This window comes from Hemicordylus capensis, chromosome 3, assembly GCF_027244095.1.
Source record: "Hemicordylus capensis ecotype Gifberg chromosome 3, rHemCap1.1.pri, whole genome shotgun sequence".
Taxonomy (NCBI): Eukaryota; Metazoa; Chordata; class Lepidosauria; order Squamata; family Cordylidae; genus Hemicordylus; species Hemicordylus capensis.
In genome coordinates this window covers 17371250-17383424 of record NC_069659.1, presented here as the reverse complement: position 1 = coordinate 17383424, position 12175 = coordinate 17371250, and the positions used below count along the sequence as shown (strand labels likewise).

At 46.1% G+C, this 12175-nt stretch overlaps 1 protein-coding gene across 7 annotated transcripts in view; it reads left to right on the top strand.

Annotated features, from left to right (window-relative positions):
• NOX4 (NADPH oxidase 4) overlaps positions 1–12175 on the top strand; it is a 184471-nt gene that overhangs the window by 117617 nt on the left and 54679 nt on the right. The window lies entirely within an intron of this gene.

Below are 12175 nucleotides of genomic sequence, written 5' to 3'. Positions count from 1 at the left end.
TAAGCGACATATTTTCAGAAGGCCCAGAGCCCTTCCGGAGGCAGAGAAGATCAGTGAAAAATTTTTCCTCCTATGTTCTAGCAACTTGGGAACCTAGGAAGCTGCCTTATACCAAGTTGGTTCACTGACTGTCAGCAGCAATCCAACATTACAGGCAGGAGTCTTTCCCAGCCCTACCTGGAGATGCTAGAGAGTGAATCTGGAAACTTCTGCATGCAAACACTGAGCTATGGCCTCATCACCTAAGGGGAATATCTTACAGAAGACAACGCTCACATGCAGTCACCCATTTAAATGCAATCCAAGGTGGGCCCTGCTTAGCAAAGGGGGCAGTTCATGTTTACTACCACAAGGCAAGCTCTCCTCTCCAAGACAGTGGTTCACTACCTTGGGTCCCCAAATGTTTTTTAATTACAGCTCCCATCATCCCTTTGGCCATTGAGGCCGAGAATGGTGGGATTTGTAGTCCAACAACATCTGAGGAACAAAGGTTGGGATCCACTGGTCTACAGAACTTCTGATCCACCTGACCTAGGTTAGTCATATTTGTCACACTGACAACCTGGAAGAATCGCAGGGCAACCCTTGCCAATCATGAGGTGCAGAAGAGAGCAACCAAGATGATCAGGGACCTAGAGCACCTTTCTTATGAGGCAGAAAAGACGACTGCGGGGAGACATGATAGAGGTCTATAAAATCATGGATGGATTGGAGAAAGTGGATAGAAAGAAATTCTTCTCCCTCTCACAGAACACTAGAACCAGGGGTCATCTCATGAAATTGATTGCCAGGAAATCTAGGACCAACAAACTGAGGTACATTTTCACACACAACACATAATCAACTTGTGGAATTCTCTGCCACAAGATATGTTGATAGCCAACAACCTGGATGGCTTTAAGAAGGGTTTGGATAACTTCCTGGAGGAGAGGTCTGTCAATGGCTATTAGCCTGAGGGCTATAGGCCAACTCCAGCCTCAAAGGCAAGATGCGTCTGAGTACCAGTTGCAGGGGAGTAACAGCAGGAGAGAGGGCATGCCCTCAACTCCTGCCTGTAGGCTTCCAGAGGCATCTGGTGGGCCACTGTGTGAAACAGGATGCTGGACTAGATGGGCCTCGGGCCTGATCCAGCAGGGCTGTCCTTATGTTCTTATGAGTGAGAAGGTGAAGGGCTTTTTACAAGCCTGCAGGATGGTAACACACTGACATTAGATTACGTGTTGTTCTGTGGTTGTGGGGAAGCATTAGGAGCAGCCCCTGCTTTGTCTTTGCTTCAATAGTCAGGATGTCTGCCATATGTCAGTAGATTTGGTTAGATTAGTCAGAAAGGTCATTCTTGTGACCTATACTGGAGCAGGAAAGGTGGGTGGGGAGGTGAGTGGGGGAGAAAGTAAGGTTCAATCTACCTTCCCCCAGACAATTGATCTTCATGTCTTCGATATGTGAGTGTGCCAACACGATCTGTGCTGCCCGGAGCAGTGTGAATCAACAGAGGCTGGGACCCATTTTTCCAGCCTCCGGATATCTATCTATCTATCTATCTATCTATCTATCTGACATGTTTATATCCTGCCCAAAACCTTCGTGTCTGGGCATCTCAGAACAAAATACAAATTACAACAAAATAAAAAGGCTATAACCACAAGAATTAAAAATTTAAAACAATGTTAAAAACTATCAGAACGGTATCTAATTAAATGCTTGGGTGAACCAATATGTCTTGACTTCCTTTTCAAAGTTGTCAGAGGTGGGGAGACTCTTATTTCAGCAGGGAGCGCATTCCAGAGTCTCTCGGGGCAGCAATGAAGAAGGCCCGTCTCTGTGTAGCCTCCAGACAAGCTGGTGGCAACTGCAGAAGGACCTCCCCAGGTGATCTCAATAGGCGGTGGGGTTCATAGTGAAGAAGATGTTCTCTTAAATACCCAGGGCCCACAAGGCCTCTGGATGTCCCACAAGGCTAAGAGCTGGGCTGAGAAATGGGGTTAGGCTGAGTGGGAGCACCAGGATCCACACAATTCCCAGTGCTCCACATGAGCGCCATAACCTAGGCTCCTTGTGAGAACAGCCTCTTGGAATTAAAACAGGTTAAATTGTCCCCCCACTCCAATTTTCCTGCTTTTCAGAAGGCACAGAGCCCTTCTGGAAGCAGGGAAGCTCAGTAAAAATGGCTCTTCTCTCTGCTTTTCACTTTCCTCATGTGCTTGGCATGAGATATAACAAATCTGATGGGTATGACCAAGATTCCTTTGCCTAAGAATATCTAGAGGAGCAACCAGGTAGCAAAATTAATGCCATCCCTCAGGGCACCATGGCCAGGAGGAGGGAGGCAGGTAAGCAGTGCTGGTGATATGGGTGCCACCCGAGTTTCAACTGGACCAACACTGCTTGACATTTGTTGTGTTTCAGTATATGGTTTTAAACTTCAATTGTGTCAGCCTCCACGAAAGCAGGATAGAGAAGCTGAAGAGAGTGTAGCTGTTCTCAGAGACCGAGACTGCCAAAATAGGTTTAGGGGAAAGGTTTCCCATTTCACAAATAATTCTCATCACAGAGGAACCAGCATTGCATTTAGTAAGATATTAACAGGAAGTGGAACCTCTGAAGCGACTGGATCTTGGGGAAATGTATCTCGTTTTTCCATGACCATTACTGGCAGGCTCTTCAAGTTTATGTTAACAACACAGGAAGTTTAATTGGAACCCAGCTGGGGTTTGACTAGTCTGTCTTGTTTGCTTCAAAGCAGCAATTGCTAAAGCATTTACTGTCAGATGTCTGTGCACAAAGGCAGATGCCTGAATAAGCAAGATCCATTCTTATCCCATAATACTTTTTTCGAACTCAGTTGCACCTTTATTATCTTGTATTTTCCCTTCATTATTTCATTAAAAATGCATTGAAACAGGAATGTGAAGAAGTGCAAAAACAGTATTGTTAGGTCTGGGTTTATTCCCCCACTCCCTTTAATTAGGTAGACTGGCTGCAATCCAGAATGGTGAAATGGGAGGTGTTTTTTAAAAAGTGTGTTATGATCTTAGCACAGGGAAATGCTATAAGGAAACTCACCCAGAACTGTATTTATTAAATTTCTAAACCACTTTTCTACCATGGTGCCTAAGGCAATTTAAACGGGGGCTGTTGACCCTCATTTTTGATTGATTTAACTAATAAATTAGAACTCAATTAATTTTGTGAGTTTCAGTTGATCAGTTGATTAACCCTCGGTGAAAAATAGAGTCATTTGTATCCCATTGGAGAAGTTAAACTATCACAGAACTTTGTGTTCAGTATTCTGCATCTCCACTAGGGATGTGCATGAACCTGTTGGGAAGCCCTTTTAAGGGCCTCTGAACCAGTTCAAACAACCAGCTGTTTGGCCAGTTCGAAGGTGGGGGTCGGTTAAGGGCGAGGGAGAGTGCACTTACCCCTCCCTCCACTTTCCCCCCACTGGCGCTCCGTTACCAAAGGCTCCATCGCGGCGACAGCATACCTCCCTGCTGCCCTGTTTCTTCTTTGGCCAGAAGTACCAGGAATTCCGGTGCGCATGCGCATGCCAGGCAAGCACACATCACACTCGATCACGCGCACATCAGGCGGACGCACAATTGAGTGCGCCATGCACAGGTGGATAGCATGTACATGTGTGCCAGGTACTTCCTGGTACTTCCGGCGAAAGTGGAAGTGGAGTGGCAGGAAGATATGCTGTTGCCCCAACAGAGCCTTTGCTAACAGAGCACCAGCGGGGGGAAAGCGGAGGGAGGGGTAAGTGCACCCTCCCCCACCCTTGAAGTCAACCCTGCCACCTTCAAACTTCCCCCACCCAGTTCTGTGCACATCCCTAATCTCCACCTTCCAAGTCAGAATCAAGCTTAACAAGGTTAATGTGGTGTATCATCCAACACCCTTATGCAATATTGTCTTAAAGGTAAAAAGTGCTGTCAAGTTGATTTCGACTCCAGGTGCCCACAGAGCCCTGTGGTTTTCTTTTGGTAGAATGCAGGAGGGGTTTACCATTGCTTCCTCGTGTGCAATATGAGATTATGCTTTTCAGCATCTTCCTATAACACTGCTGCCTGATATAGTAGCAGCAGGGATTCGAACCGACAACCTTCTGCTTGTTAGTCAAGCATTTCCCCTCTGTGTCACTTAAGGTGTATTGTCTTAAAGTGCCCTTTTTACTAATACAGAGATTTGGATAACAACAACCCCTACTACACTCCATGTCAAGTGAAAGAACTATCTACTTAGGGCGCTAAGAGAGAAAGAGACCCCCAGGGGTGGAGCTGTAATAGGGCACATGAGTCCCAAGTCCCCCATGTTGCTCTGCCTCTGGGGCGGCCCCACTCATTTCTGGGGTCACTTTGCTTGCCCCTTCTCTTCAACAGCATGTTGTGCTGTGCTGCTCATTTCACCGCCGTGGGCATCTGGCAGCCCCCCACCATGGCAGCGACACACTCCCTACCCACTGTCCCATGGGCAGAGCAGCCTGTGCCCTACCTATGCTACTGTAATACTTGTAAGCATGCCTTACATCCATAGATGCTTAGACCAGAACCTGTTCCTTCTGTGCCTTGGAAAAAGAGCGCAGAGCCAAACACAGAAGATCTTCCCTAGATTCCTAATAAAGTAAGTACTCACTCTTTTCAAGCATGTCTACACTTTTATTGACCTCCCCTTCCCCCAGAAGCACTCTTGAGTAACCCACAAATATGTCCCTGAGGGCTGTGCGACTGTCAGGACATAATTTCAGGTGGCATAGAACACTTCTGGGAGAAGGGGAGTAACAGCAGGAGAGAGAGCATGCCCTCAATTCCTGCCTGTGGCTTCCAGCGGCATCTGGTGGGCCACTGTGGGAAACAGGATGCTGGACTAGATGGGCCTTGGGCCTGATCCAGCAGGGCTGTTCATATGTTCTTAAAGGGAGATCAGTGATTATTTCTCCCCCCCCACACACACACACCCTGTGTACAAGCACCCATGCTGCAGAAGAGGAACCACATCCGCTGCATGAGTGCTTCTTTTGGCTGCACATGCATAGCATTAGTCAGGATATTGTGAATTAACTGTGAATATTAAAGTAATAAAAAGTGGATATATGACTGCAGTCTAGCACTTAGTAGCCTGTGTCCTTAACGTAATCATTCCACATTAATCATACCAAGGTTTTTCAATCGGTTTTAATATTTTAACCCGGTTTCAGGGTTTTTGATTATTGCGATTGTTTAATTGTTGTTTTAAAATGTTTTTAAATTGTTAATTGTTGTTATATTGTTTTAAATTTTTGTTTTAGCTCTTTACTGTTTTAATGGTTTGTTTTAATTGTCAACCTCCCTGAGCCATTTTGGAAGGGCGGTATAAAAATCAAATACATACATACATACATACATACATAACATTTATATATGCCTTTAGTGTTGAAGGGCATCTTTGACATTACCTAATTTTAATCCCAGCAGCCACCCTGGAAGGTAGGTGAGTATTAACCTTCCAGTATTATAGGTTAGGGCCAAGGCTGGGAGATTGTGGCTTGCTTGATGCTGATGCTTTCCAATAACTGGCATCCTGTGAAAGGTAATAGGTAGATTACATATTTTGTAAGGGAATTCTTATGAACGTATGACACTGCCTTATACTGAGTGAGACCATTGGTCTATCTAGCCCAGCACTGTTCTCCTCTTCACATGAAGTAGTTCTCCACCAGCCCACAACCTCAGATTCCATTTTTAACTGGAAACCCCATTGATTGAATCTGGGACCTTCTGCAGGCTTCTTACCACTGAGCTATGATCCCTACTCTGTTAAAGGAACATAGGAAGCTGCCATAAACTGAGTCAGACCACTGGTTCATCTAGCTCAGTATTGTCTACACAGACTGGCTGCTGCTTCTCCAAGGCTGCAGGCAGGAATCTCTCTCAGCCCTACCTTGGAGATGCTGCCAGGGAGGGAACTTGGAACTTTGATGCTCTTCCCAGTGCGGCTCCATCCCCTTGAAGGGAATATCTTACAGTGCTCACAGGTGGTCTCCCATTCATATGCAACCAGGGTGGACCCTGCTTAGTTAAGGGGACAAGTCATGCTTGCTACCACAAGACCAGCTCTCCTCTTTATAGCAGAGGTTCTTTATTTATTTATTTATTCAACTATGGACCTCCCAGATACTTAATTATTACCGATGGACCCCACCTCATTTTGATTATATATTTTCATAAGGCTTCAGTAAAAAAACAGAGGGAGAAAGAAGGTACTCGGGATGGTTATTCTGGTGTGCCTTGTCAACTGTGAATGTGAAATTAAAATTCAAGAAAAATAAAGGGTGCACCATGTTTGATTATAAAGTATGGGGATGAGGCTGTAGCTCAGTGGCAGAGCATCTGCTTTGCATGCAGGTCTCCGGTTCTATCCCTGGCAGCATCTCCATGTAGGGCTGGGAAGGACTTCTGCTTGAGATTTTGGAGAGCTGCTGCCAGTCAGCATAGACAATATTGAGCTTGACCAAGCCTGCTCAACTTAGCCCCCGCCCCCACCAGCTGTTTTTGGACTGCAACTCCCTTACTCCCCAGGCACAGCAGCAATAGCCATGGATTATCGGAATTGTAGGCCAACATCTGCAGGAGGGCCGAAGTTGAGCAGCCCTGAGCTAGATGGACCAATGTTCTGACTTGGTATAAGGCAGCTTCCTGTGTTCCTATCACGTTTGAGGGGAGCTACTTTTAATTATATATTTAATTTTCCATGGACCACGTGAACAGACTCCATGGATTCTGGGTTAAGAACTGCTAAATTACAGAGTGGAGGAGTGTTCACAGGTCCACACTTGTGCAAGTATATACACCAATCCCTGCTCATGAATGTATTCTTCTGCTATGTTTCTATCCCACCTTTTCCAATGATGGAACTTAGGGTGGCATACATGGGTTTCTTAGGCATTCATTCATCCATGAACTGACCAGATCTAGACCTGCTTAGCTTCAGCAAGGTGCCTATATCATGTGCTCACCCTCAGACCATGCCCTGCTCCCATGCAATATCTTTCCTTTCCGATACATTTTTGAGCCATTGCGTTTTCAGCACTAGGGCACGGTGGAGTGTGTGCAGAGCATTGTTTTCCACCCAGTAAATAAGAGAAGGATTAATCGTGTGTGAAGAGCAGTTTAGACCTGCTGCTGCCAGTGATTCCCATTCAGCGGGAACAGAGGAAAAGAATTTGTTTTGGAGGCTTTGTGGTTTCTGTTCTAACCCTCTAGGAATGCTCTGTCTCTCCAAGTGGTTTTCTTCCCCCGCTCCTTTAACTAACCTAGGATTGTTTGCAACATACAGGGTTTCTTTTTGGGTGTTGGGGTTTTTTTTTGCAGAGGAAGTCAACACACAGCAGTACTTTAAGCTTTGAATGTTCCTAAGACCAAAACTGAATGCAGCCCGCAGCCACTGAGGATCTCTCTTGCACACACGTTTTGCAGTTCCAGGCAGGCAGCAACCAACAAAAGGGTTGACAAGGGGCTTGTTTGGGCTTGGTAGACACAACTTGTGCAGGCCTGTTGTTATCCCTAACCCGTGGCCTACACATGCAGTAAAATGACATGGGGCTAGTGATCAGAATGAAAGCATGCCTGCCCTGAAAGTCTCAGTGCACTGTCAGGGTGTCCCTTAATAGTGTGAGGGGGTGTTCATCTGAATCTTCCCTTTACACATGCTCCAAAAGACTGGTCAAACATCCTCCAGTGATGTCAGTACAGGGACACTCTTGACGTGATCCTTGCTCATCAAAGGCCAGTGTTTGTCTGAACTGGCCCATAGAAGAATCCTAAGGTGACAGAAAAGACTGTATTGCTTTAGATTGTAATTCAGGAAAACAGTGTTTGAATGGTCCCCACATTAAACAAACAAAAGAACAAAAATACGACTACTAGGGATGTGCAGAACTGGACTGCCGCACACTGGGCCGGTTTGAGTGGTTCAATCGTGAACTGCTTCAAACTGGTTCAAGCTGGTTCATCAAACCGACCAGCCAAACCAATCGCTTCAACCAAACCAGTTCGCATCCCCCTGGTTCGGTCCAAATTTGGCTTGAATTCAGACCAAACCGTGCCAAATGGTCCGTGCACAACCCTAGCTACTACAACAGAGACATAAGTCTCTGATGGACTATGGACCAAAGGTCTGACTCAGTATATGGCAGCATCCTATATTCCTATGTTCCTAAGTTTGGCATAGACTTTTCTTTGCTGTTTTCGTTTTCTCCTTGCAGGGATAGTTCTTTATACAGAAGAGCATTCAAAAAAGTGATACCTTTTCTGCACTGGTACATTCCTTGTTACCATCTAACCTTTCTACTTAACCCATTCCACCTTATTCTGCTACATGTGTAGGTCAAGTCCTTCAAAAACAGCCATCATTTGATAGCAAGTGCTATCAAATGATGGCTATTTTGAAGGGCTTGATCTACACATTTAACAGAATAAGACTTATTTATATACATGCAGCAGAATGAGGTTATAAAGTACTGAGATGGTGGAATGGATCGTATCCCTTCAGATTGTGTGTATATGTATGCAGACACACATACAGATGCATACAGAACCTCCCTGGAAGTAGAAAAGTGCAGGTAGACTTTCTGTACCCAATGTTTTATTAATTTTCATATATGTTAAACACCATCTCTTGTCATCTATATTTGACTTACTTCTTCAGCCTCTCTCCTCTCATCGCCAATGAGGTCAGTTCAGTTACAGCTATCTGCCCAGTATCTTCTGTAGTGAAGGCAGGTGCAAAAAATCTATTCCACTTCTCTGCAGTCTTCAAACCTTCCTTAACCATCCCTTTCACTCCCTTCTTATCTGACAGTCAAACAGGGGGTGCGCGAGCCAGCTCAAATTGAGCCAGGCTTAAATTCGAGTCGGCTCGAATCGAAGAGTTCAGGTCGAACTGGGCCTGGTTCGGCTCAAGTCAGTTCAAACCAGCTCTGAATTTACTGGTTCAGGGGAGAGCAGGGGGCTTCACTAAAACTAGTTGGGGCAGGAGAGAAGTAAATTTTTACCTTAAAATTTGGTGGTGGCTGAGGGGGTGGTCAGGGGTGGTCTGGAATGGTGGTGGCAGCTCCCCCCAACTCCTGCCAGAGCAGGCAAGATGCATGTGCATGAAGGTCAATAAAATGGCCTCCACACATGCACAGAGGACATTTTATTGACCTCCATGCATATGCAGAGGCCTGAAATGACCCTGCCTGCCCTTGCGCGGGGGGGGGACCGCCACCCCACCCCCATGGCTGCCTTAGCCTACTCATGTCTCTGTGTGAGAACAGCATCATTATCACTGTGCAACAAATCCAGTACACGTAGTACAGCACTCTTTTCCTGAAGCTTTCGGGAGGGCGAGGGGGAGATATAGGGATGAACTAAAATGTTTAATTTTTTTTCCTTTCGCTTTTGTGTTTCTTCACAACTACCCCACTCATTGGGCTGATGCTCATGGTCCTTTCTAAAGCAGTCATTTATTTTCAGCCATTATCTGCACTCTGTGTTCTTTCCGCGACATTTTGATGTCTTATTCCAGGAACTGGTTGGCTATGTACACCTATGTGATCATATTTATATGGCTGGTCCCAGAGGGCAAAAAGGTGGGGCAAAAGCCATTTGTCATTTTAACTAAATTGCATCTCTTGGATCAACAGCCATATGACTTTGAATAAGGGTTATTAGGAAATGAACGGGAGCTGTTCTCTGCAAGCTCTGCTTGCGGGTTTCCCGGAGGCATCTGACTGGCCAGTGCAGGAAGCAAGATGCTGGGCTAAATAGGCCTTTGCTCCGACTCAGCAGGGCTCTTCTTAGGTTGTCTCTGTGGTCTGAGGCTTGCAGGGTATTACAGAAGCTTAATTTTTTTCCCTTTTGTTATTTAACTAGCAATTTTTAATTCAAGACTGGGCAGACTTCAGTTGTCTGGGAACTCCTTTTTTTTCTTTTTCTTCTTGGGAACTACCAGCATGAAATGGTGGCTTAGGAAGATATAGCCAGTCACAAAATGGCAGATTGGCGGAGGCAGAACCAGTGGCAAAATGGCAACTTGTGCAAAAATTGACCAAAACAGAAAAAGGGATCTGAATGTCAAAGCCCCCTGAATTCCAGGAGAATGTTGCTGAAGGACAGCTGGAGAGCGAGAGGGGTTATTTTTTTTTGGGGGGGGGAGAAACTGGAAAGAAAGTAAAAGGAAATCCAAGCACTCACAGAGAGATTAAAAATGACACAGCTATGCCTCCACTCAGTCAATAAATCAGATTTGCAGTATTGGCCAGAAGGGACAGGAAAGAGATTCAAGCCCAAATGCAGGGAAAGCTCCCAGTAGCTCCCAGGCTATCTAACATCTGCCCCAGTGTAACAGAAGGCTAGCACTGTTGTGGAGAATGGCATCATTGCACTTTAGTTATACCACTGAGACTTGATAAGAAGCTGTTTTTCCCACCAAAAAAGCAACTTCATGTAGTTTGCCTTGTTATATGAGTCATCTACCAGAAGACACTTAGATGAGTTCTCAGTTTGCAGGTCCTGCTCTGGTCCCATTCACACATTGAGGCTATTCACAGGATGGGAGAAAATCGGCTAGCCCGATTTCCTCCCATTGTGAGAACCACCAGGCTCGGCTGAGAGTGGGTCATCTGCTAAAGTACTCCTGCCTGAAGCCCAGATTAGCGGAGTGAGCGCTCCACTAACCCAGGCTTTCTGATCGTGAGTTGCCGCGGCATGGCTCTGCAGCGTGGCTCCACGGCGCGGCAACTCACGGGTAGACCCCCGACTGGGAGGCTGAAAAGCAGCCTCCCGGCTCGGGGGTCTCTCCAGCATGCCCTGTACGCTCGCGCAGGGCATGCTGGAGCTTCCAGGGGCCACACGGCCCCCGATCCCCCCAACCCCTGCCAGCTCCGTAACGGAGCCAGCAGTCGCGTGGGCAGCCGGTTCGGCAGCCCAGAGCAGACTGACTGCTTGTCTGGGGGGAGAGCGGACTTAGCTCTCTCTTATACACAGGTACAATCATTCACATGTTATGTTGAACGCAGGTGCAGAACTAAGCTTCCTATTTGTATTGTGCATTTGAAAGGCCTGTATCCAGGTTCACTTTTAAAATGAACACAGGTACAGTCATTCACACAAATGCATGTATGAGTAAAGTAGAAGAACCCTGTGTGCAAAAAGAAAGAAAGAAAAGAGTGGGCTGGCAGTGAATGTCAACTGCTTTGGAAGCAAACATTGCCCCCCCCCCCATTTATTCTGTGTAAAATTCTGTAAACTTGAATGAAGGAGTCCCAATTACAAAATGAAAACTGAACACTGCAATTTTAGCACATGGTTACAAAAAGCAAACTTTGATGTGCCCCGCTTCTTTAATTTGCCGCCTTCTAACTGGGCAAAGCGGCACCATTTTAAAGTGGCGGCTCTAATATTTACTGGGGGGGAGGGGAGAGCCACTGTCTCTATTCAGCCCCAGCTTAGTGTCCCTCCAGTAGCTGTTTGCTCAGGGGCGTAGCAAGGTTGGAGTGGGCCCAGAGACAAGATTTTAAAATGGGCCTCCACCTCAATGAAGCTCAGCTCATGAAGTAAAGAAATCTTAAATGAGGCTGAATAGTGGTAACAAAAAGCATAGTAAAAGTGTGTGTGTGTGTGTGTGTGTGTGTGTGTGTGTGTGTGTGTGTGTGCCCCTTCAGAACAGTGAACTATTTTCTTATTTTTATTTGTTTTGCAATGTAAGCTTTTTAAATGTTGTTGTTGCTGTTGTTGAGAAGTGATATATACATATTTTAAATGATGCTTGGACTCAGAAGGACCCACTGATCAAGGTGGGGCTGATGACTGGCCCAGGGTCACTCAATAAACTTCCAAGCTGAATGGGGACTTGAACCAAAGTCTCCCTGAGCATAATCCAACACATCGTGCTCACTCGCACACATGTCATGATGTGCGCATGCACACCAGACACTTACGGATACTTCCGATACGCAACTCACCGGGACAGCAAGGAGGTACTCTGCTGCCCTATGGGACCATTTTTCAGGACAGCGCCAGTGGGGGATGTGTGTGTGTGTGTGTGTGTGTGTGTGTGTGTGTGTGTGTGTGTGTGTAGAGGGGGTATAAGAGCACCCTCCCCAGTCCTTACTTTTGGGCTGGCAGTCGCCAATTCTGTGCACATCCCTACACTC